Below are 20074 nucleotides of genomic sequence, written 5' to 3' on the forward strand. Positions count from 1 at the left end.
GAGACCCAGGGTGAAACTGCACGCCAGGCAGCAGACTGGACGGACAGGAACGCATCGGATGGGTTCCCTACGGCAGGGCTGGGGTTAGAAACACTGGGGCAGCCTCAGGGGCATCCTCTCTGAAGGACACTCTGCAGCTGGTGACCGTAGTGCTAGAAAGCTGGGCGGCGTGAGCACACCTTAATCCAACAGTTTCAATGAGGTGGGAAAAGTGGGGGTGCCTCTTTCATCTTTCACACTTGCCTCTGGTGTGTACAGGGTAGCCAGACCCTGTCCCCAATCCTCTCAGGTGTTTATTTTGAACTACAAAAGCCATGATCTTAATAGAACAGGTTTCAGAATCTTCCTCTTAACATAGGATCATAGGAATGGGTGTTTCTGGCCTTTTTAACTGTATTTAGTGTAAATACAGGTAAAGTTATGTGTTGCCAAGCAACAGATGCTTCCGAGAGGCTGCGTGTCCATCTTTGAGGAACTCTCTCCCTTCCAAATAATTAGACATCAATCACTGCTCCAAGTCCATACTGGGAAAAACACAAGAGACCTTTCATTATCCTGAAATAAAAAGTAGATGGTGCTGGCTCTCGTTAACGACATATCCATGACATGAATTTTCCCAGAGAAAGAAGATTCCTTAGCACAAAAGCTGCCATTGAAGACAGGAGCAGGTGGAGTAAGGAGCCAGCTGAATTTTTGAAGAAAGCTCCCTATTTCATGCTAATGCACATTTTATAAATAGAGGTCAAATCCATTTAGTTAAAGGTGGCCCGGGATTTTGTGGGGTGTGTGTGGGTTGGAGGAGGGTGGTGGTGAGTAAGTACAAACATGGAGAGAATGGTAAGGGAGGCATGTAAGAATGATTAGGTTTGTGACCTGACAATTTTCCTTTGATGCTCAGCAAATTCACCCCAATTCCAAGCAATGCTTACTTTAGTCATCCTGTTATCCCATCCAGAAGAATTAATCAAATGTTGCAGCATCATTGGAAAATAAGATTTTCACCTAGCTGTTCGTAACAACCTATTGCATGTAGCTATTTTTGAAACTAAAGAAAGCCTTGAGTATTGTGTGGTTCCCCCTTTCTTGAGTTCTGGACCATAAGCCTAGCACTGGCTGGGAAATTCTGGGTGATATTCTGAATTCAGAGAATTTAGGAGACTCAAGGACCCATGTAAATCCTTGAAATGGATGCCCTAAGAAGACCTGTGATTCCTCCATGGTCTGGCAGCCAGCTGACAGCAGATGGGTTTTGAACTCTATCTCCCAGCTGCTAAGCCCAGGCTTTGGCAAGTCCCCACCCTGCACCCTCTCCTCCTGGAAGCAGGCCACCAAAACTAACCTCCTCCACCAGAGAAAGGAGGAAAATGTCCCCATCCAGTTCAGATGTTAGAAACAGGGACTTAGAAGTCAAATGGACAAGGTTCAAGTCTGGTGTCACACCAAGCAGACTTGCCGTGTGTTTGCAAGGACACTAAGCACTGAACAGTGGAAGTGACGCTGGACCCACCTCTCAGAGGGGTCCGAGGATCAGAGAAGGCAGGCAAAGGGCTGGGAGGCACCTGGCCCAGAGAGAGCTCTCCACGTCCTGGGAGAAATATCTGACTCAGGTGATTGAAGAAAATAGAAGAAGACTGGGTGAAAAAGACAAGTGCAAATATCTATTGTGCTAGCCTGAGCTGACCCAGTGTCGTGGTATGCGATCTCAGAATTAACACACTTTTTATTTGGATATCCATACATTTGGCCAAAGCCCCCTGAATTTCAAGCAGGTGAGCTTTTGGCATTTTTTTGTAGCCTACTGTCTTAGAAAGAATTAGGTCCCAAAACAATCTCACCACTTCTCCACCCTTCATAAAAGCATGAGCACTGTCATCCCCAGCCACTCACAAAGCTCTTGCTGGCCCTGCCCCTGGGATTTCTTGACTCTGCTCGGTACATTGGTCACATCTCAAAAGCTTCTAGCTGCAGAGGCCGTTCCAGTGGGCAATACCCCATGACACCTGCTGGGTCACCTTGGCTGCTGGGTGACTTTATTAAGATGCTCTCCAGGGAGACGGACAGAAGAAAAACATGAAAGCCGTGCAGTGCCCTTTTGATGCTTGAGCAGCCTCCTCTATTTAACAGGGGGATGGTGGTTTATCTCAGGAATAGACCAAGTGCTTCAGAACTCGGAATATTATAAACTGGGAGACATATTTTGGGTTCTTCTCTCTGAGAAGAAAGATGCACAGTCCTGAGATTGGGCCCTGGGGAATTCTGGCACTCGGGGAGGCAGAGAGCACTTTGCCAGTTGCCTGCCGCCCTGCCCCGGTGGAATAAGGCCTGACAGGATCAGTGCTGAGTCAGACTCAATGTTCTTGGTGTATAAAACCTGCAGGTGGTGACAGGACCTCTCTTTAATTGACTGATTGACAAACAGGTCCCTTTTCAAGACAGGAACCTAATGCTAGTGGAGGCTTTGACTGCTGGGCACAGCCCTCAGAGCTTAGGGGTCCTGGATGAGGTGGAAGAGGAGGAGAACCCCAGCAGAACCCAACTTGAACAGAGGTGTGCTGTCCTGGTCCTCTGGTGGCCAGTTGTCCACCTGGAACATGGCTGCCCCCTGCGGTCAGAGAGGGAGCTAGAACGAAACACCCCCACTTTGCCATCTGCCCAAGTGGCCACAACATAAAACAAAACCAAACCCAAACTCTGTCATATCAGTGAAGGAAATCACTGAAGCCAGGCTGTTGTCAGATGGAGAAAATCAGTGAAGACTTCCAGAAGCACTTGAGAGTGCTGGGTGACTTGATTAATGTATTTATACCCAGCTTGTTCCCCAAAGGATAGAAAGTAGTGTAAAGAGAATTGCACTGTGTTCATTCAGTCATTCAACAAATATTCCTGGTTGCCTGCATTGCACCAGCACTTGTGACAGGAGACAGAGGGACAGAATCCCTGTTCTCACAGAGGCTCCATACTGGTGAGACAGAGAATAGATGAGCAAGACAACCCTTAATGGTGATAAGCATTTTGGTGACAATATAAAGAAACTAAAGCACATGGCAAAGTAACCTGGGGTTGGGAATGGGGCACAAAGGGGCTAGCAGCATTAGATGGGGTGGTCAGGGAAGCCCTTTCTAGAAATTAAGGATGGAGTCAGAGAGAATGAAAGCATTAGTGATAAATGGATAATGTTCACCTGGAACATTTTTTCCATTACCTGCTGTGATGGTTAGGTTTATGTGTCAACTTGGCAAGGTGATGATGTCCAGGTTTGTGTTCAAGCAAGCATTGGCCTAACCTTTACTGCAAGGACATTTTTGTCTGGGTAATAAACCAGAAGGCTGGTTTATTAAATCATCAGTTAATTGACTGCACCTGTGACTGATTACAACAACAAAGGGCGTGTCTTCCACAATGAGAGAATTCATTCAGCTGAATTTAACCGATCGGTTGAAGACTAAGGGAGAAGAGAGAGAAACTTCACTTCTTCAGCTGGCCAGCGTCTCCTGAGGAGTTCATTGAACACCTTCATCAGAGTTGCCAGTTTGCTGCCTGCCCTATGGAATTTGGACTTGTGCATCCTGCCCTATGGAATTTGGACTCATGTATCCCCACAGTTGCATGAGACACTTTTATAAAATCTTTTATTTCCAGATATCTCTTGTTGGTTCTATTTCCCTAGAGAACTCTAACTAATATACCTGCCTTGTTGCTAACTGCTTTTTTCCAACTCTTGCCACTCTGTGACATCCATTCATCCATCCATCCATCCATCCATCCATCCATCCATCCATGCATTCACTCATTCACCAAAAATGGAGCTCCTCATGTCTGCTAGGTGCTGGGCCAGCACTAGGGATTCAAATCAGGATGTTCCTTGTCCTCTAGGAGCTGAGATGCCCCACTTGTCAGAGCCAGCATGGTGTCCAAATAAACTGCCCTCTGTCCCTCTGCAATGACCCAAACAAGCATTAGTTTCAAGTACTTGTAACACTTTACACAAAAGGATAAAGTAGAAAAAGGGTAAAAAAAACACACACATTTTCTAAACTGAACTGGTAGATCTGTATCATCAGGCCTTTCTCTGAATTTGACTTCCCATTTCACAAGGTGAGTTTTTAATTCCCTTTTAACCATGTCCTTGAAGAAAATCCTTGACTGTGGATTTAAGAAACTTAGAGAAACACTACCAGGATGACATTGCTTCTCTGTAGTTTGCAGAATCTGGATTTGAAATTACAACAACTCCACATTCCTTCCATCATCTGCTTGGTTCCTGATCAGGCCACTAGATCCAAGATTTTTTCAGATTTTCCAGGGACACTGAGATATATACAGCAGACCAGTTGTTAAAAAATGTTATAAATTTTTTTAATGAAATGATGCTATAAAACAGTTAACATGTTTTACCTTTAAGATGAATTTCATAAAGGGATCAACACATTCTGTTGAAAAATGAAGACTCCATTTGCACCATGGTTACACATGCCCTAATGAGGTGTTTGGGTTTCTGACACGATACCTGGATTTCCGGCGCAGTACTTGGATTTCCGATACTGGCGCGTCAGCATCCGGAGTGGTCATTTCCTGTTCCAGGCTTGCAGTTTGGCCACAGGGTGGCCAAGTACTCCTCAAGCCCAGGCCAGTCTGGGAGAAACGGCGAGCAGCTAGCCTGATGCAGGGGCGTCTCCTTTCCGGGGAAGCTCGGCTCCAGGAAGCAAGATGTTGGGTTCAAAGCAGAACTTCCAGAAGGAAAAGCAGCCCTGAGTCACTGACTTTGTACTTCTCAGAGTTCTGGCCTCTCACATGGGCTACTTTATGTGCTATTCTGGTTATTCTGGGGTTTCATCTTGGATTGACAGAAGTCTAGAGACTTACAGAGGTGATTCTACTTGCTCGCCAAATGGCTAAGGAGCCTGATATCTTTAGAAGGTGGGTGAGGAGGAAGGATGCTTAGGTGCTTCCTTGACACCTTTTCTGATTCACGTTGTTTCACCACCACTGACCATTCAGAGGTCTTCCTGCCCCTGCCATCCTCTTGTATTGCTTCTCCTGATTTGTACCTTCTCCTGGACATTTTGGGAGGCTGCATTTGCATTCATCGTGTGTACCCAACTTCTCAGAACCACCTTGAGTGAAATCCAGGCTGTGCATGGAGGGCGAGCTCCAGCCCCCTGCCCGGCAGGCTCACTGGTTTGTGCCAGGGCCCGGGGCGAGTTTCTCCTTTTGAGGGCAGGATGGAGTACATCATGAATTCATCCTGAACGAGCCGTGTTAAGGTGTCAATGACAGCAAACAGTTTGGTGAGTAAGGGCGGGGGGCTATGACAGAGCTAAACAGCTCTGGCAGCCAAGAGAATCTCTAGTGTTATTTTCAATTTAAAGTTATGGACTAGAAGAGGTGACGAGATTGCAGCTGGGTGGACAGAGGCTACTTGGAGTAAACAGAGAGAAAAGGGAGGAAGCAGTGCAAACCTTGGGGGGAAACTTATGATATTACTATGATTCCATTTGGGAAACATACCACGTGGCTTCCCAAATGCAATAGATCTGCTATAACATGAAAAAAAGTTTTAAAAAAGTGACAAAATGTTTTTATAGAAAAAAATGCTTCTTTTGATGAGATACAGTCTCCTCTTACAGAAAAAGCCACAATCCTATGTGTTGATAACATAATTGTCATTTCACTATGAGCCTGGGGGAGGTTGAGTGTCTTCTCTTGAGTGATATTACTATGTCCCCTTGTCTCAAACCCTCTGAGTACCACATTACTCATATCATATCAAAAATAATTTTTTCTAAAGGAAATGACTTAATTCTCTGCTCAACAGGAGGAAAACATATGGCTATGGCTAGTGAATCACTCATTAAAAATTAAATAAATCCACCTACCACGGGAAACAGCATAACAGAATGTTGGTGTTGTCTTCAGATTGGAAGGAGGCCAAAAATAGGCTTTGGAAATAGCGATGTTTCTGAATTTCTACTTGCTCCAGTTGTGTGCATCTGAGATCTCCATCTTCACCTCCATGATGTACACTTTCCTTCTCTGTTTAAAGAGCCCTGTAAGAGGGCAGCAGAGCAGGGTCGGGGGTTTCCATGGTTTCTGAAGACATTAAGACATCCGCAGTCCCAGTGAATCACTTCTTCGTGTAAAATAAACCCCTACACGACCCCACTAGCCAGCTGGATCTCAGGAGAATTGGGGAAATACCTTTGTTTTATAAACCAATGTTTCTGCTTGAGTTTTAAAAATCAAAGCCCAGCTGGATTCCCAGCTTTTACTTCCTGTATATAATGAATATCATAGAAGGGGAAAAGATGGTTTTTGAAGGATATTTTCCCCCATTAATAAAACCTTCTTTTATGTGTCCCTGCTCCATGAAGAGAACGACAAGAGAGCAGATACAAATGAGGGAGATGAGAAGGGAAAGCTCCAAGGACAGCTTTCTTTACAAAGCCAAGACTATAAAACATTCCTTTATATCATGATGCACAAATTGCACCCCAGAAGGGAAGGCAGATGAACACAAACGGCCCCAGTCATGGTTGACACATATCAGGAGCTATTTAGGGGGATTTTGCTGTTAACTAAAAAAATCCAGGTAAGTATCAACTTACATTACAGACCTTCATGTCTTAAAGGAACACTTAAAAAGAAATTCCCACCCAGCCCTTTACTTTTTAGACAAAAGAGGTATGACTCCGGGAGATAAAGTGACAAGTTTAAAGCATTTAGCTTTCTAGAATTAAACCCTATTTCTGTCCAATGCTTTTCAAGGCCCCTACACAAAACACACATTTATACTTGCCAAAGAAAGGACTCAAATATCAGCCTTCCAGGCAATATTTCATGAAATCAGACCTAGGATCTGCCACTTGGTTTTTCAAAACTTTGCACAATTATGAGCAGCAGGAGATGCCTGATAAAACTTTTGGTGAGTGAGTGGACAAACTATTGGGTGTGCTGAAAGGGAAACCTGGCAAGTATGTGAAAAGAGATTAGAACACGGGATTTGGACAGCAGATGACACGCAGGAATCATTTAGAACTCTGGCCAAGATCAACTACAGAGATCATAAAGTTGTTCCAAAATACAGTCATCTGCCAGCAAACTGTTTGCAGAATCACCAGGATAAATACATGGAACTGTTCTTTATTAATACCCTCGGTTACTTGCATATCTGTAAAGTAACACTTTTCATAATGGAAAATTTATTTTCTTTTGGCAGGTCTGAAACTCACCTCTAGTGGTGGTAAAGAATGTGGGCTGCTCTTCAATTTGAGAAGAACACTGGTCCATCATGGCGAGAGGATACCCACTATCCTGTTAACTCACTCCTCCAAGTCCACCTGGGTTGGTTTTCTCATCTTTAAGATGGAAATGGGAACGCACACCCAGATTTCCCCCAGGGATTCAGGCTGAGATAATGAACTTGAGCCTGCTGTGTAAACTCGACTGCAGTGAACCCTACTGCATACACACGTGCATTACCATAAATGAAATATGTTTTCAGCATAAGGCATTTAAGTTATCTGGCAAAACAGGAAAAAATCAAGTCCTGTTTTTGCAAGTAATAATTTCCACCACCATGACACTTTTAAATAATTCAACATAGCATCTTAAACACACACACATACACACAATACATATTTTCAGGCACCTGAACATAATATCGGTATCATTTCCAACAGCAGATCTTGATGGAAATGTTTGAAATCAGTTAAACCCCATCCACATATTTTTTAAAAAGTTGTTGGAATGAAATCGGCCCTCCCCATAGAATGACACAAATTCAAGTTTTGTTTTTTGCTTGCGAGCCTTTCTACTCAAAACAAGGCAAAAAGCTTCTCAGTCTCTATTATGTGACACATCTTTGTTTGGCAATTCCACAAGGATCCTTTCTTTTGTAACATTTTAAATGTTTCAAACACACCCTGAATCCTCACTAAGGAATTTGAAAAAGTCACTCCAAATGGCATCTCTGGAAAAGGAGCCATCTACTCTTGCATTGCCCGCTGTCACGCGTCACCTGGGGAAGTGGCTGCAGTTTGGGGTGTGTTCCCATGTAAGCGGGGATTCTCCCACATTCCTTCCATTTGACACCCGGCCTCATTCCTGATATAGCGGCTCACTGGGTCTGACAATTGTCTCTGTAACTCACACACTCAAAATGTGTGTATCCCTGGTCTTTCCCCCAGTGTGACCCACAACACTCTCAGCTCTCGGTTTCTGTAGGATGACCCAACCCAGACTACTGGACCTGAAGACAAGCTCCTTGTCCCTACTGCCCAGATACCTCACCCTTTCTCCATGTGCTATTTTTAATAAAAAGGCCATATCACAATCCGGTTATTAGGGAAAATTCAGAGGGCAGCTTTGATTATAAAACTAGGAGACGTCCAACTTCAAATGGGTGGCATTTTCATGTGTCATCCAGCTAGCCGAGGGCTCCAGTGGTGGCTGGGGGTTGTTTTTCTAAAAAGGTGAATGTCACCTTTGATTCCTGGCTCTCTGACAACCCTGCCCGGCCCCAAAGCCAACAGTTCCTCTCTGTCATCCCAAGCACTCGATTTGGCTGAGTTGCGGTGGATTAGAAAAGGTTTCCTGAAACCTAAATCCCAGATTTCCTGCACGAGGGCTGGACAAAGCTAACAGAGGTGCTTGCCAAATTTTCCGTTAATGAAGGGTCCCTGATAAATGCCTTAAGCTAATTTTTAAAGACCATAGCAATTAAATTATAAACAACAGAGATATAGATCCAAAACGACAAGAAAGGGTTCCCTTTCAGTTCCCTTTACCTCTTTCCCTGCCGACACGATGCTGGGGAACCATCTTTGCCTTGGAGAATCCATGCTTTGCTGTCAGCTGAAAAGGGATTTCTAGAAGAATTCCAAGTCTGATCTGGGTTTGCTGCTCAAATGATGAGACAGTTTATATAGGAAATCTCAGTTCCTCTCTTCTCTAAGTGGAAATTGTGACTGCTTAATGGTCATGACTTTGCTAAATGACAAATGATGACCTATTATACTCTTTTAGAAGGTACTTCTTGGAAGAATGTTGAAACTTTCCTGGGGGGGAAAATGGAAATGGGAATAAATGAGGGATTATACTGGAGGTCACCACGAGTTCCAAAGGAATTCTCTCAATTTACTGTCAGCTTCGCATTTCAGCCTAGGGAAGAGTAACTTACAAATTTTTCTTGGCTAGGAAACCTGTGGAATCCATTGATGTTAATAAAAACCCAAGAACATGGCAAAGGAAGAAAACAGGTATCAAATATATTAGAAAAAATTTAAGCTTCTGTGTTATGCACATCACATGTCGTTTCTCCCGGCAGACCCCTCTCCAATGGAAGGGGAGCTCGGGTGTAGAGTTTCTGTTCTACCAGCTGAAATGTAACCCCAGCTGTGAGGCCGGAAGGCAAGGAGAGAAGGTGTGCCTGCCTTGTCAGGACATTATTTTAAAAACTTCAGATTCTTTTTTTGCCCCCGGCCATGGCAGCCATCCAAACCAACACCAGGAAGCAAATGACTTAAAAGAGAAAAACCACACATTAAAACTGACAGAGAGGGAAGCATAGACCACTAAAGAGGAGAGTGAATGGATGGTCTAAGTTAATTTTAAAATTAAGATTCACTGTTACTTAAAATTAGCAATTTAATTTACTTTTTTTATTCCTTTGGTATTTCCATGAACCAAAGTGAAATAGTCAAGATACGGTATCATTTTAATTTTTCTTATTGATGGATACCCTTAGGTATAACAGTATAAGACCTCAAAGAGTCCAGAGAAAATATTTAAACCTTAATTATGTATCTTCCATAAATTCTTAATTCTGAAAATCTGTTGCATTAGTTAAATGCTACGCAACCAAGCCCCCCAGAGTTGCACGCATTCTCTAATTGAAAGAATTTCGGTTGTACTTGATCATCAACATAAACTACAGTTACTCCCACAAGTCTACTCAAGTGCTAAAAAATGCTCATGAGAATAGATGGCTGTGCTAAAAAGACTCCTCCCACTCCAGTTTAACAGGGAAGAAAAAATGACTCCTTTTTTGAAAGTTGAATTTTAATATAGAGAATTTTTTCCCATGAAAAATCAGGGATTACTGCTAGCAAGAGGAGCATCACTTGATATCGTTATCTTACTGGTACACACATCCCTGCCCAGTTCAATGGCTTCTCTAAAGGTTGCAAACTGTTGCCATTATTTTGTGATGATGTCCATGAGGACAGCGCCCACGGCAACCACAGCTGACCTTTATTCAGTGCTCTTCTGAGCCACCCCACTCAGACATCGCAATGAGCCTAGGAGATGCCCGGCAGGGGAGAGAAAGGAGGGGCAGGAGGTGCGTTCATTCAGCGAGTGTCCTCTGGGCTCCTTCTCTGTGCCTGCGTGGTGTGGGTGTAGCGTGGGGCCTCAGGGAGCTTACTCTGTCCTGCCCAAGGGGAACTATTTAACTTTTTCCTTCTGACTCAAAAGTAAGTTTCTAATCCCACAAGTCAGAAGTTCCCGTCTATCATCTAAAACCTTGAAGCTCTGAACCGAGTCTCAAATGTTTAGCAAAGACAATGAAGCAGGTTAAAACCAGTCTGATGCTCTGCTCTGAAGGCCTAGCAGTGAGATTCCAAATCGCAGTGGTGAGGTCCCGCCAGGCTCCCACTTCGTCCACCTTTCCTTGTGTCAGAGTGAAAGAGTCCTCACTAAGAAGTCAGCAGCTTCCTTAAAGCAGGACTTTATTTTTGTATTGGATGGAGGTGAAGGATGGGGACAGGGAGAAAAGGGGTGCTGCCAAATATGAATGGTGGAGACGGGGAGGTACAAGAAGTGGGCCTTCTGGGACACGTGCCCACTTACCCTTGGGTGGAGAGCTAACTTCCGAGTTAGTACAGGATCTGAGACAATGCTGGGAGGCAGGGGAGCTTCAAGACCCTATCAAGAACACTCCACTGGGAGAGCCGCTGACCCACAGCCAGGCAGCAGTACCACTTGCCAAGTGTTTCAGAACTTCCAGAGTGGGGCGGAAGGCAAGATCGTGCGTGGAGGAGCCAGTGATGAGCGGAGAGCCAAGGAAGCCAAACGTCACGCAATTTGACAAACCACAACCTGTGTCCTGTATTTTGGAAGAAGACGGACTCGTGAGGCCTGACCCTCAAATATGTCCTTCCTGAATGGTAGGTACATTCTGTAAAGCACTGAGGTCTGGTGCTTTTGATAAACGCCATGTTTAATATCCATCCCAACTGACATAGAGAGCCAATACCTCTCACGTAGGATTCCAAGGTGATAGGGATTGCAGTCTTCTGCTATATAAGTCTCTATTCCCGTAAATGTTGTTTCTTTGGCCCCACAGTTGACATTCACCCAACAAGAGTACACCATTCAGAACCCACAACATCCAATAACATTGCCATAGAGAGCATGGGCAACAAAAGTAGGTAATAAGCAAATGACAACTTTACTGTTCTCTGTTTTGATAAATGGTTGGCGACATTTAGCATTCATTACTGAGATAAGTAGAAACAGTCCATGCCACCAAAATGCCTGTTATCGCATCAAGAATAACCACAAGCATCTATGCCCAGATGAAGTGGGGGCACACTGCCAAAGAAGCAAGTAAAAGGGGCCAGCTAGGGCAAAGGAACAGTCACCTAATGACCTTTAAATAATTCTGGGACAGAGTCGAGGAATTGCAAACACAGTTATGTACTTGAAGAGTTCAACTTCCTAGCTGCCCACATCATAACCTGCTCAAGTCAGTGCAGAGTCACACCCACAGGTGTGTACGCCTTCCAAAGGTGAGCACAGACACAGCGGTGTGCCAGGCCCTGAGCTACCTGCCCACCAGCTGCAGCCACTTCAAAAACTCTTAGGATCTCTTCCCTCAATTTCTCTAGGAAACCTCACAGCATCACGGTTGATGAAGTAGAACCAAAAAGGGCTATTGCCTCTAAAGTTTCCCTTCCCTAAGTATGAGGGCATGGCCTGGACCCCAAAAGGTATAAAATTATGTGACAGCCACCCTGTCATTGAGTGAAACCCAGCATAGCTCTTTTTCAGCAGTTTTCCCCACAGCAGATCAATTTACGAAGCAATTACCCTCCATGCGATTACCTGCCACCGTGCTCCCTCACCGTTCTCAAATGTGCACCATGGAGATAAGGCAGGGCCTTTTCAGAGTAACTACGAGTTAGTGGAAGGAAAGCATGTGGAGACTGTGTTCTCAACAATACATTTCAGGATACTGAACAGCTGAGCCAAATTTTAAACTGAAAAAAAAAATGATGTAACAAAAAGTGTGATATGAGCCTGTTCGAGCAAGTTAAGGCATAAAATTAAAATATAACACACTGACCATCTGGCCGCCTTCCTCAAGAAGATAATGCTTCTCTAACAATTGTATCCCACACACTTTTTAAAAGCTGGTTAGCTTTACATCAGAAATAATTTCTTAAAAAAAGTTTTGTACTCACCAAGGGAAAATGAAGGCTATAGTCTGAAAAAGAAAGAAAGAAAAAAAGAAAGTTAGTTTTCTGGTTAATGGATGTTGGTTGCTCATTCTAGCTACTTCTTTCTCTAGGGCACTAGTTGAATCTGCCCATTTTCTCTTGAGGACTTTTTACCTAGATGAACAAAACTTTTAGCTGCAATCATCAGACTTAACAGTGTCCTACCGCAAACTCTCCAGTAACCCTGGCTGTCAGATGCTGGTGGGGATATAGTGGCTGTTATAGTACCGGACGGCTTAGTGGCTAACCCTCCTGCCCCAGCCCTGCACCGACCCTCCATCCGTAGCTGCTTCTGCTGCAGTCTACCCAGCCCTGTTGCCCCAAACAGTCCCCTCAGCCCATCTGCTGCAGAGACAACCTTTTAAAACCTGGTTTAGGGCCACCCCTCATCCCAGTTTTTCAGCTTAATCATTTTCCAGCTTGATCAGTCCCCACTAATTTAGCTCTCATGTTCTTTTTTAAAAAATGGCTTTATTGAGATATAACTTACACACCATGAAGTCCATCTGTTTAAAGTGTATAATTTGTTGGTTTTTAGTAAATTCACAGAATTGTGCAACCATCACCATACTCTAATTTTGGAACATTTTCATCACCCCCAAAAGAAATTCCAAACCTGTTAGCAGTCACTCCCCATCCCCCTGCTCTGTCTTCCACTGGATATTCTGGACATTTCATATAAATGGGATGATACCATAGGTGGCCTTTTGTGAATGACTCCTTTCACTTAGCATAATGTTTCTGAAGTTTATTCATGTTGTAGCACGTATCAGTACTTTGCTCCTTTTTACTGCCACATAACGTTTCATTGCGTGGCTGTCCCACGTCCTGCTTATCCATTCCTCAGCCAGTGGACAGAGCTCTCGTGCTCTTGTGGGGGTGCCCACCGTGGCTGCCTCACACCAGGGATCGGCACTGCCAAAGGGTGCAGTCGTGTGTCGGTCGCCACTATTTTTAAACAGCTAATGCAGTGCGTGGCGTTTCCCACCAAAATAGGCCACGTCTTATCCTAGTCCTAGAAAGGCTAGATATTTTAAACCAAATATAATAAAGACTCTACAGCAAGCAATTATACCTAGCTGTTGCACTAATTAAAACATTGACTTGCAATGTAGGTTTGAAGCCAAAAGAGCAGAAGAAATAGTTCTGTTCACTAAAGAATTTAAAATCTATGTGGGCAAATCTACAGCTAACATTATTAATGATGGGAGATGAATTTTTTCTCCCTAAGACTGGGAACAGGGTAAGCTGTCACCATTCATATTAAACATTGCACTGGATGTCCAAGCCAATGCAATAAGATACAAAAAAGAAATAAAAAACCTAGAATTGGAAAGGAAAAAATAAAACTTCCTTTTTTTTCAGATGGTATGATTATCTACTTAGAAAATCCCAAATGTAACTAGAGCTAATATATGAGTTTAGGTCATAGGAGAAAACATTAATATACAAAAATCAATTGTATTGTTATATACTAACAATAAACAATTGGAAATTACTCTACAATCTACTTGGACAGCTGTATAAAACAACGTCTCTATATGTTGAATAGCATATAAAATAATGGAACTAGAGGATTCCCAGGGTGCAGTGGAGTTCAGGGAAACACAAAGCACAAAGGCTAGTGGGTGGGCTGGGGGCAGCGGGGGTCAGGCAAGGGGTGATCCCTGGGGATAGAGAGAACTACCTTTTTGTAGAAATAAGATATTATAAGTGTTGACCCCTTCTTTGCTGGTTTGAATGTATTACATCCTCCAGAAAAAGCCATATTCTTTGATGCAATCTTGTGGGGCAGACATATTAGTGGGAATTAAGTTGGAACGTTTGGATTAGGTTGTTTGCATGGAAATGCGCCCCACCCAACTGTAGGTGATAACTCTGATGAGATAATTTCCATGGAGGCGTGGCCCCACCCATTCAGGGTGGGCCTTGATCAGTGGAACCATATAAATGAGCTGACAAACAGAAGGAACCCAGTGCAGCTGTGAGTGACATTTTGAAGAGGAGCTACAGCCCAGAGGGACACTTCGAAGAAAGCACAGGAGCTGCAGAGGAGAGAGAGTTTGAAGGTGGTCGTTGAAAGCAGACTCTTGCTCTGGAGAAGCTAAGAGTGGACAAATACCCCAAGTGCAACTAAGGGTGACATTTTTGAGGAACTTCAGCCTAGAAGGAACATCCTGGGAGAAAGCCATTTTGAAACCAGAACTTTGGAGCAGACGCCAGCCACGTGCCTTCCCAGCTAACAGAGGTTTTCCGGACACCATTGGCCATCCTCCAGTGAACGTACCTGATTACTGATGTGTTACCTTGGACACTTTATGGCCTTAAGACTGTAGCTGTGTAGCCAAATAAACCCCCTTTTTATAAAAACCAATCCATCTCTGGTGTTTTGCATTTCGCAGCATTAGCAAACTGGAACACCTTCCAACATCCAAAAAACAACCAGGGAAGATGCTGGAAAGAGTGACTTTGGCTCTTTGGGGCTGAGCAAGGGGAGAAGCCTGGGCTCCAGGATACCTCCCACATCTTAGGAGGGTTGATAGAAATGCTCAAAACCATCTCCAAATGCAATGCTGAGTAATTTTAATTTAAAATAAAAGCAAGTAATATGTAGAAGCTACAGGAAGAGATAGCAGACTTGAGTCAAACCAAACTGAAAACCACAAGGAAAAAACCAGCCGGCGCTAGAACCAGGTGGGCACTTTGTTAATGACTGGTAAAATAAAATAATAAACATGATTTTGTAAATCCCAGGTAAGCACAAGTAATACTTTTGAATTAAACTTTGAACTTAAGTTTTTGTTTTTTGTTTTTTTTTAGGTACCAATATACTGAACATTGGGGACTACCATTAGATCACATGTTGTATTGGTTTGGAGCGATGTTAGTGTGAAACCACAGCTATCAGCTTCTCTAAGTGCAGAATTAGAACAAAAATCAGAGCGCTAAATTGTCCTATAGAGCACATCCCCACCAAGAGAACTCTTCCATTAGCCTGCGCTGTGATGCCGGTGGCCACTGCGATACTTAGCAGAAAATCTGAGGATGTTACAGCAAGCACATTTTAAAAATGGGGGTGCGGAGGTTGGTTCCAGTGCTCAGATCGTCTGCCTTCAGGAGGAGGAAGTGCTGCGCAGTATCCTGCCCCAGCCTGGAGAGGCTCCGGTCCTTCCGGAACGGCACAGTTCTGCAGGAAGGGAAAGAGCAGCCCTGGATTGACTGAGCCTGTCAAGGGTCTCTGCTGCTAATGTCTCCCAGCAATTCTAGGGGACGGGAGCAGTCCCATTCTAGAGAGAGGACATGCAGGCTGGGGAAAGCCCCCAACCGATGTCACAAGGGGGTAAACGGGGCTCTGGCCACGCTAACTCTGGGCTGCCGAATCCTCTTGGCTGTGCCACACCCGGGAAGCATCTATGTGGCCATTCAGGTCGCTTTGCTGGTTTGCTTTGTTGCATTTCCCTCCCCTTCCCTCAGTGGAGCTGTAGTTCCTCGGGGCAGGGGACTGACTTCCTTCTCGTGACACTCCCAGGGCCTGGGCACTGCCTGCGGTGGGGAGGGCCCAGGGAGGGTGGCTCTGTCAAGGGCAATGAGATACTGGAGAATTCCTTAAAATCCCTTCCAACCCTAGGGAGAGCCGCTGTCTCTGGGCCAAGGAAATTCTGGGGGAAGGGTGGGTCTGCACGGGGGTTTGGGGCTTAGGGCATCTGGCCATGGGGTTGTGGCTGGTCTGTCCCAGGAAAACAGGGAGGAGAGCAGAGGGCCAGCAGACCCTGGGAAGAGAGGCCGGGTGACAACATCGGAACAGGGGAATTCCACCCAGCAGTCCCCGGGGAGGGCGGACGAGGGGGCAGGCGAGGTCAGCGCGGCCAGGCGCTCGGACAGGAAGAGGCTGTGCTGCAAGGCTTGGTCCTGATGGCTCACGAGATAGGGAAAGAACTAGTGACATCACTGTGCATTCAAATTCTGCAAGAAGAAAATGAAACCACAGCATTTAGAATCCACACATTGGAACTGCTACACTCCAGGAAGAACTAAAATTATTTCTAATTCATGAAGGACTGAGATGGAGAGAACTGGCCAGTCTTTCCGACTCAGACATAAGTTAAATGAGTAAGGTGTCTTTTCTACACACCCTTGGCCTAAAACTTCATAAGCGTTCAAGTGGGCTGCATCTCGGTTGCTGAGGGTGTATCTACAAGCGACAATTCAATGTTGAGCAACACGTAAAATTTTTCTGGATGCACATTTAAACCTTATTTTAAAATGTCTATGTACAACTTCTACATGTATATCATATCTAAAAGATAACCTTTTAAGGATGGATTAAAAGTTTATAAAACAGGGACACACAAATGCCATCTTCCTGCAAATGACCAGAGCTTTGAAGTCGAGCACCTCATCTTGCTGCATGCACTTGGGCTCCTCTTTCCCCCAGCGACAGAGAACTGTGCCAATAAATTAGTCAGGGATACCAAGAACTGTCATTCATCCTCCGCCAAAGGAACGCTCAAGCACGACAACTATCTTGATTCATTTCAATGGATTGGCCAATGAACAATAAAATCGTTGCAAATAAGGAAATAACTGAGACCGGATCACATAAGCTAAAATGCCGTGTAATTCAATGAACCCTCTGCAGTGGCGCCCTGGGCTCTTTCTGCAACCCATCCACGTGAACAACCTCACTCTGCTTCCAGGTGGTAATTGAAATGATGGGGGAAAAGTGCGAAATGTTTCTGAATAATCTAGGCTCCAGATTCTCTCCTCAGACTCTGCCAAGTCTCACAGTTTCCTTGTTTATCTTCCAGGCATCAGCAAAGCTGTTAATTTCTGTATTTTCTAATGCATGGAAGAAGGGCTGGAAGGAGCCACTGACTTCGGGGCGGGGGAGGGGAACTCCCCAGATGACAAGGAATTTGGTAGAATCCTATTTTGCTCTACCCTTCCGGCCACCTCAAAAAGGGGATGAAATCCTTAAAACAATATTGTGAAGGCTGGAAAATAATCCATTGACTCAAATATCTATTTCACCAATCTGTGACAGACAAGCAAGACTTCTAAATATTTGGCAGCATTCAAGAATTATTCATGGGCAGCTGCTTTGCAAAGATCCGCGTGCATCCTGCCTGTCTCCCATGATGTTTTCTGAAGCACACCCCTCCTTTCCCCCCAAGTACCCATAATGACACTCTCTAATTACCCCTCAGTTGGGGGCACCCTGTTTGGATTAGGAAACTATGCAAATTAGCAAGCCAGACAAACCCAGTTTTGCAAGTACAAATGGCTGTGGGTTTCCATTCTACCCTGCGTCTGTGCTGTGATCATCAGCAGGGAATCTGGGGACATGGGACTTGTGTTTCTGTGCTCCCTTCCAAGGAGAAGGGTGCTCTCCTGTCCAGAGAGGAGGGTGACCTCCCTGTGCCCCTCTGGCACCTGCCATCTGTGCAGGTACAGAGCAGATCCGTGCCCTGCGCCCTGCCTGGGACCCACCGTGAGCAAGGCCCCGTCCTCCTACTCCGAGCCCCTTTGCTATCACTCCGCTTGGCACATACGCTTCTCAGATGCTAACAGTTACTCACTGTTACATTTTTAACAATTTTTGCACCATGAATAGCTTCTTTTTCTAAAAAAAAAAATGTTTTGTGAAAACATAGCATAACATACAATTTCCCATTTTAGCCATTTTTAAGAATACAATTCAGTGGCATTAATTATATTCGCAATGTTGCGCTACCATCACCACCATTGATCCATTACCGAAATTTTTTATCCCCCAAAACAGAGACTCTGCACCCATTAAGCAACAAGTCCCCGTTCTCCCTCCCCCAGCCCCTGGTAGCCTGCAATCTACTCGCTGTCGGTATTTCATATCCATGAGGTCATGCAGAGTTTGTCCTTTTGTGTCTGGCTTATTTCCCTCTAAGCTTCATCCATGTTGTGACACGTGGCAGAACTTCATCCCTTTTTATGGCTGAATGACATCCCTCTGTGTGTATGGACCATTTTGTTTATTCATCATCTGCTGATGGACACGGGTTGTTTCCATCTTTCACCTATTGTGAAAACTGCTGCTGCGAACTTTGGCTTACAAGGATCTGTGTGAGTCCCTGTTTTCAGTTCTTCTGGCTATTTACCTAGAGTTGGGGTTGTGGGTCATAGGGTGATCCTTTGTTTAACTTTTTGAGGAATGGCCCAACTGTTTTCCACCCATTTCTTCACATCCTGATCAACAGTTGTAATTTTCCTTTTTTTTTAAAAGCAATAGCCATCCCAGTGGGTGGAAGTGGCGTGTGAACAGCTTCTTTGCAGAGGCTCCAGTGCTTGGGGCAGGGATGGTGTGGGCAGCCATGCCAAGGAAAGGGCTTGGAGAAGGAACGTCAGTAATCACGACTGTGGTGAGTGCTCACATGGTCATCTCTGAATCTGCTCACCAAGCCTATGAGGTGGGGTCTGCTATTAGACCCACTTTGCAGATGGGAACGCTGGGGGCCAGCAGGTGAAAGTAACTTGAGGAGGAGTCCCACAGCCGGGCAGGGCCGGCCGACCCCAGAGCTGGTGCCAGAGGCTCCTGGGCCTCCTGGAGCAGAACTGGCTGCACCAAATTCTTCAACGACGCAAGGACCCTGCACACGGGCTGCAGAGGCGGAGTGTGTCCCCTGGGGCCTGTGCCCAGAGCACGCAGCTCAGCTGCCTCTGTGAAGGCCGGAGGAAGCACCAACAGGATCCACGGCCCCTCCTGGGACCCCACCTCCCCTTGTCTCACTCATCACCCCCCGCAGCTGGCCTTCCTGGGTCTGTCCATGTGTTACCCAAACTGGACGGTGGCCCTCCATGTGCTGAGCTGGAGGGGGCTTCTGAGCATCAAGACACAGGCGGGGAGATGTGGAGGACCGGGTGCAGGGACCCCTGAACTGCACCTGCTCCTCCATCGAAGGCACAGGCCCTCCCTGGCCCCGTCAGCCCACCCTGGGGGACCCAAAGGACTAACAAGCACCTAGTACCGCAGAGGCGCTACCTCTGTGTCCCTCGGCACGCTCCCACCTGTGTCCCAAATCCAGTCCTGACACCGAGGGCCCGGCCTCCCCTCTGACCCGGGCCGGTGCTCCTGGCTGTGCACTGGCTGCTGTTCTTGCCCTGGAAATCCGCGCGGGGCCACAGCCTCTCCTAACTGAGGGGATGGGGGTGGAATGCAGAGTTCCCCTCAAAAACGCCCACAGGGATAAAAGTGGGCATTGCTGGAAATGGATGAGAACAGCAAAAACCACACGGTGCCTGCTCCACACATGGTGGTTCGGTCTGCTCTGCAATACGGTAAGATGGAAACTTCTCACAGGCAGAGACTGACGACGTTCCCTCCGTGCCAGCTCGTTGGAGAGCCGCGCACCCCATGACTGAGCCTGCCCCCTTTGCCAGGATCTCCTCAGGAAACGGCGTCCCACCCCTAAACCCCAGCCCGGATAGACCTCTGGCTTCCCGAGGCTTGGCTCTTGCCTCCACCCCACCCCAATCAACCCATCTGACTGTGGTAAACTGAGTCACATTCATCCACACCCCAAGGCAATGCTGGACAACTC

General features: G+C 45.6%; 1 protein-coding gene across 3 annotated transcripts in view; it reads right to left on the reverse strand.

The window, feature by feature from the left end:
• The window catches only part of PTPRE (protein tyrosine phosphatase receptor type E), a 173367-nt gene that overhangs the window by 100498 nt on the left and 52795 nt on the right, over nt 1-20074 (reverse strand). For 2 of the 3 annotated variants that reach the window (XM_037803932.1, XM_037803930.1), the window contains exon 2: nt 12465-12487. The gene's annotated coding sequence lies outside the window, so the exon portion shown is untranslated. Of the gene's footprint in view, nt 1-8786; nt 8854-12464; nt 12488-20074 lie in introns of those variants that run through there. The other variant, XM_037803931.1, reaches the window with a different exon arrangement.

Source organism: Choloepus didactylus, chromosome 15 (genome assembly GCF_015220235.1).
Source record: "Choloepus didactylus isolate mChoDid1 chromosome 15, mChoDid1.pri, whole genome shotgun sequence".
Lineage (NCBI taxonomy): Eukaryota > Metazoa > Chordata > Mammalia > Pilosa > Megalonychidae > Choloepus > Choloepus didactylus.